Raw genomic sequence first — 6,702 nt, 5'->3', positions numbered from 1 at the left:
GTCATTATATGTCTCGTGTTGGGTTAGGAAATGTCCACCATCGTATTTTATTAAAAAAATATAAATAATTGTGTATTGTAATGCGTACCTGTTATATTTTGCATGGCAAGCCAACGATATTTCTCTTCCACCTATAAATGCATATAACCCAAACCTAAAATATAACAATAGACACAATAATACACTTTAGCACAAAACTAAATACAAAGTTACTTGCAATGAAGCACACTTCTATAAAAATTTATCCACAAACAACAATTAGTACTTCCAATCCATTCTATAAGTACTTATCAAATATGAATAAACACATTAATCAATATTTGTATATCGATAACACACTTCCATAGAACAATAATTAAAATTATCATATCCAACACTCATATGGAACCATCCGCCTCTCTAAAACTACAATTAGAAATACCAAACACTTCTATAATATTAATAATCAGTTCTCCCCTTCACAAATATCAATTAGTACTTCCATGAATACTTACATCAAATACCCATAAACAAAAAAATTATACATAAATCTTCCACTAAAAAGATTATGGTTAGACAATAATTCGTCTATCCACAAACCAACGAATTAGTACTTCAGATTCATTCTAAATTTGCATATTTTACTCAAAACTCGTCAAGATTCATTCTAAGCTAGCATTTACATTCTATTGAGACAAAAAAAAAAAAAAGTACATCCTTACACAAATCGGCTAACAAACTTGCCCATTGTGTTCGAATTACGTCAATCTCTCCTTCGGTATATGCATTTTTTATATTGAACTACAAAAAGAAAAAAAAATCAACATAAGTTTACATCATTTATTAAATTAAAGCTAGTATATATAAAAAATAAATAATTTGCATATGAGGCTAGTAATGAGAGTAGTAGGATTATGCACTATTTTGTGTATATACTTTTATACATAGTACCTACATCCTATAGAATCTAATTGACGGGGGCACTGCATGTAAAAAAGTTGAAAATAATTATTCTAATGTTTGAATGAACATAATTTGTTAAAATATGAATGTAAATTTACCTTTATAGGTTTCCATTTTTGAGAAGACCGATGGTGTTGGTGATCGTGCTTGGCTTGCCATGCTTTCATCCACTAAATAGTTTGAAAACATTGGCCAAACATAAATACTTGAATTAAAAGCTAAGAAAGTTCAGTTACACTTACATATTTATAACTCCATGAAATTCCTCTTGAACCTTACTTCGAATAGAGTCCAAAATATAAATACAATTTTTTTAAAGATTGATTACAATCAATATCCAATGGTAACTATAATAAGCAACAATTTGAAATATTAGTATGCATATAATGCAAATAAAAAATAACTAAAGAACTTGTATTTACTTACCCTGTGTTATATGGAATAAGAACTAATTAGTCCAATTTAGTTAATTCTAGTTGGTTGGCTAAATTTCTAGATCGAAGATCTAGAGACTTCACATGTGACAATATTTTTGCTTGGTCAATTATAAAAAACTTATTGGTAATATCACGGTCATATTCATCCCAAAGATGCCTAAACAAAGCAAAAGTTATTATTTAAACATGAAAAAAAAAATATACTGAAGATTGTGAATCAAGATGAGTAATATTTACACAATGTATGTCAATAAACACATATAACTAATTTCAACCATACTGCAATAATGAATCATATCATCACGGCCTAAATAAACAAATTTGTCCCTTCCAAATACGTGCTCGTTCAAATTGAAATGAATCATGTCTACATCGTTCATGTTGTGTATGACATGTCCATTCAAGAGCTTGATGGTGCCATTGGTGTCCGTATATTTGGAAGAGTGTCCAACGCTCTTAATTGTTGAATGTTCCTACCATAACCAAAGTTACAAATTCAAAGTACGAAAAATAATAAATAACCAAACTTATATAGTGAAAAAGATGCATACCTTTTCCTCGTCAGCCATAATTACAAGTTCACGAGGCCACGTTATGAAGTTGCACATCGCTTGATTTAAAGACTTTGTTTTTCCCTTCACAGAAATTTGTATTGGCAATTCTTCTCCCACGACGATGTCTATCAGTACTTTAGATCTAAAATAATAACATCACATCAAAATAGTGCTAGTTGATTAGAGTTACTTCGGAAACAAAAAAAGTCAAATAGATTTTTGTTATTCTATCAATTCCAATAAAATGCAACAAACAATTCGAAATGCCTCGACTTTTTTAGAACAGGTCCGAGTAGAACATGTCACATCATCGTCAAACATTGTGGCTATTGCAACAATATTATCTAGAGATTTTATAGTAAGTGACATGGTGTAACAAATTTAAAAGAACTAATATGACGCATGGTTAAGCACAATATGACTAAAATTTAAGAGTCACAACAAAAACAATTACCTTCAAATTTTCTTTAGGCATCTTCTCAATTTTCTTTTCTTCAGATGCACTAAGTGCAACACCTCCAACAGACGATCTAGTTTGATGAGATTGTTTACTATGGGTTCTGTCTTTTGACTCTTTGACATGTCGAACATTCTTGTCATCAGAGGCTCCTTCAGTTTCTTGACTCATTGTGGACTTTGGTTTTACAAACTTGAAATATTGTGATTGGGAAACGAAATCACCCACTCCTCTAACATGTCCCCAATGTTCATCCATACCCAATGCTTTAGTTAAAACATCTTCACCTTCATGGACTTTAGCTAATTTATCCTATAAAATATATTACAATTTTCACACAATATCTATGTTATCACAAGTTTCAGACATTATATATATGTCATCTTAAGTTTCACACAATATAAACTTACAATTCGACTGATACATTCTTGAGTGGCATCATCAAAATATTCATTATTTTTTTTTCCTTTTCATGCTTCTTTCCATAAAGTCGAATGATAAGAAGGATCACTCGATATGTTCTACATGAACATACATATTTAATTAGCATAAACATATTATAATAAAAGATTTAATTTAATTGGAAAAACTTACTAATTCTTGTGCAAGATTATTTGTTCCCTTACGAGAAATTTGATGATTATATACACATTTCGACCTTCTTTCTCTCTGAAGACGATTGATTTCCTGTACAACCAACTAGTTGAAGTTACTTACCAAAACAATGATAATATTGACATTTATTTAGAATGACTTACATCCCATTCTTCACTTAATCGTTCATTAACAAATGATGTCCACTGTTCTTGATTTATATGATAATATTGTTGAGGAGAAAATTGCAAGATCGATGGCTTGTCTTTAAATAGAAATAGAACTTCTAAGTCAATGTGGTGTTAAAAGTCCGAAACTTCCTAGATGCAGATATAAGTATACCATGTTTAGACTGAGAGTCCACATCAAACAACATCTGCACAATGAAAAAAGTAATAAACAATAAACTAATAAACTACTATGCACATGAATTAAAATTATAGAAAACATACTGTTATTATCTTTAAGATGTTTTGGAACTTTTTCCAAGAATTGTATATTATAGGTATTTGTTATCGAACACAAAGTCCAATGTAGCTTTGCATTTTCTGTGCAGCAAATCCAATCGGTTGTTCGTGTTCATTATAATTAATGGACAACTGTGGCCCAGAAGTTCTTATTTGTGCCAACTCAGACATAATAGTTGGGCCACATGGAACAATTATTCTACTGGTTTGTTGTGGGATCATATTTTTATCATCTTCGCTGCTACTACTCGAATCTTCCATGTGAACCTGACAAAAAAAAAAAAAAACATCACTCACAAAAAAACATATGATCTTAATATTAATATATATAATCATAGAAAATGATATACCGTGTTTAATACATTATTTATCAACCCACCTACCCTCACAATTATTTCTGATGTATGTGGATGTTGTATCTGAAGGAACTTTTATCAAAGAGAACACATGAGCGAAAGCAAGATCGTTCCAAATTCATTGTGACAGAATTCCAAGCATTCACAAACAAACAAACTAGTTATGCATTTCAGACCAAATTAAGGCATGCTTTAGAAATTAAATACAAAAGAGAGTGAGAGACTTACCTTTGAAGAACTCTTCTTTCACAGGTCTCTCGTTCTCGTGAAGAATTTGGACAACAACTTGCTCTCGTCCGGATCGTTTACCTAATCGTCCAGGTCAACCACGAACGATCTTCTCCATGAACAAGCAACCTTTCTGACACCACCACTCAGTAACCTTGGTATTCTCGGAGTGAGAATCCCGGAGGTGTAGGCTCTGTTGGATTTGGTAGAGGGAAGGAGGAAACAACGATCGCACTCTACAACCAAGCATGTAGAAAAGTATACACTGCCTATCATATAGACTGTGGTGTTTGATCGTTTAGTAAAGGTACACGATCGCTTAGTATAACAGGTTTGATCGTTTACACGATCGTTTAAAGAAACTCGCTAGTCACGCGATCGTTTAGTAAAATGCCACATGATCGGTTAGATAATGGCGCATGTACACGATCGTTTAATCAAAATCTTAGAAGGCTGTCATATAGTCTCTCGTGAGCTAAACAATTGGTTGTGTACTTAAATGAAGCGATCCTTACAAAATGAAAACATTTTTCATTTTATCCTCCAGTTATGAAAATTGAATAAAACCTCTCACTTCATGCACAGTTAAAGGAGAAATCGCCTACAATTATCTCATAATTATTTTAATTAAAAATAAATATAATAACTAACTTATCATATTATATTTATAACCTATAGTTTTAATATCACATCATATGCAACATTTAAACCATAGTCCTTTTCTCCTTTACTTGATATAAATCATATTTATATCATATTCCTCCAAATAATGTATCTCATACATCATGTCAACTATATCATATATAATTAAAACAGTTCAATCATATCATATATCATCAAACTCCCTCTTGTCAATTTGAACACTTCAAATTGACCAAAAAACTGATTCTCAGCTTGAATCCATTGAGCTACCAAGGAGACCTTATGAACCTGTAGCTTGAAGCTCCAACGATACGTAAATAGCTGACTAAACTCTTTACTCATGAGATCCACCATCCGTTAATTGTCAGACACTCCACTAAAAACCGACAACTGCAAACTTCTTACTATAGATATATTTCTATGTCTATCGGATATAACCAATCAACAGTACGATAACCCTTCACAAATTCTCATAAGTACAGCTAGGTCAATTTACCATTTTGCCCCTGTAGTTACATCTAACTTCTTAAGTACCACTGATACCTCTAATGAACAATACATCATAGTCCTACTATGAGTGGACACCTCTCGAGCCATGAAAAGATGTGTGGCGCCACATCGTTCAAGCCTCAGAATGAGCCCTTAAGGGAGCAATCTATCTACTTACCCCTACTTCGGGGAAGGAGTGAATTCTATCTTGTATAGCTGAGTTCCCAGCTCCCTAATCAGATAAATCCCCAAAGTAGTAGGTTTGAGTTGGCAATTTGGCCACTCGCACCCTTGCAAATCAAAGGACCACCCTCAAAGGCAGACGTTTCTAACTCACTCAGGATTAAGGTCATGTTACCTATGGATCATCTTAGTGAAGTGAAGTCTCTGTCATAAACAACGTTATATAACGAGACTATACATTTTGTGATCCGGTCTTATACAAACTCCTTTGTGTAGGACATATCCGCTCGCATGTCTCCACATGAATAATCAGGATTAGACCATTTGTAGCACGTCATAATAATTATAACTATCTACAAAGCGGGCTGCATCCGTAGTGTCACCAGGATAAGGTTTTGCCTCCTATATCCATATACTACAGACCATCTTGGTTATCACTTAAGGCATGATCCACTTGTATGTCTCCACATACATGCTTAAGTTACAACAACAACAAGAGATCTTAGTTTATTAGTTTGTGGTAAATGCAAATAAAACATCTCGTGTTTCATAGACAATAGTGAAGAAAATATCTCATATTATTACATCACAAGCGTTTGTTCAATATAGGTGTTTACAAACTACATGACCCAACAAGAGTTTAGGGCATCAACCTTAACAATATCATCAATCTCAATAGATGTATCAACATTGGCCATTCTTTGCATACCTCAATAACCACACTTCTGCAGTATATCTCTGTAGGATTGTATCAATAGTAGTGGAAGCACAAAGATCATCTAAGCACTCAAATTCATTAATTTTGGCAAAATATAAAGCATGCTTTTGCAAAAACAAGTGAGTTTCAGGATATACCTCTTGCAAGATATATCTCTTGTAGAACTTCTTCAAAGCTCCTTCACCAGCTGCTATCTTCTATAAATCTTGTTGTAGACCACCTCAAGATCTTACCCACTATTCTCTTAGTGCTCTAGATTGAGTTGTGGGACTCAAAACAAGCCTGAATCAATGGTAGAAGGAGAAATGCCCACTGTAGAAAATCAGCTGAAGAACTCTTTCTTCAAACCAATTTTTCTCTCAAAATCTTCATAGATTGTATGCCCGATTTTTACTCCAATCTTTTCATTATATTGCAGATCAATATGCAAGGAAAAGAGTTGCATGAGTTGCAGCTCAGCTTGGAGAAGACAAAGCCAAAGCAAATGCTTCATGTGTGAGCAACTACAAAGATGGATAATAGAAAAACTCTTTTTCCCATTTAGTATTTTATTTGTTTTTCTTTCTTTTTTCAATTTTATCATAAAATCAACATTTTGATTTAAACAAAAATATTTTGATTTTTTTTAAAAAAAT

The 6,702-nt window shown here is 32.7% G+C and overlaps 1 pseudogene; it reads right to left on the bottom strand.

Moving 5' to 3' along the window:
• Positions 1–551: 551 nt before the first annotated feature.
• On the bottom strand, positions 552–1,759 carry LOC150032272 (uncharacterized; annotated as a pseudogene).
• Positions 1,760–6,702: the final 4,943 nt, after the last annotated feature.

The sequence above is a fragment of the Benincasa hispida genome, chromosome 12, assembly GCF_027475165.1.
Source record: "Benincasa hispida cultivar pf3 chromosome 12, pf3_genome.v1.1, whole genome shotgun sequence".
Taxonomy (NCBI): Eukaryota; Viridiplantae; Streptophyta; class Magnoliopsida; order Cucurbitales; family Cucurbitaceae; genus Benincasa; species Benincasa hispida.
The sequence above is the reverse complement of the archived record's forward strand: the minus strand, read 5'-3'. Positions and strand labels throughout refer to the sequence as shown.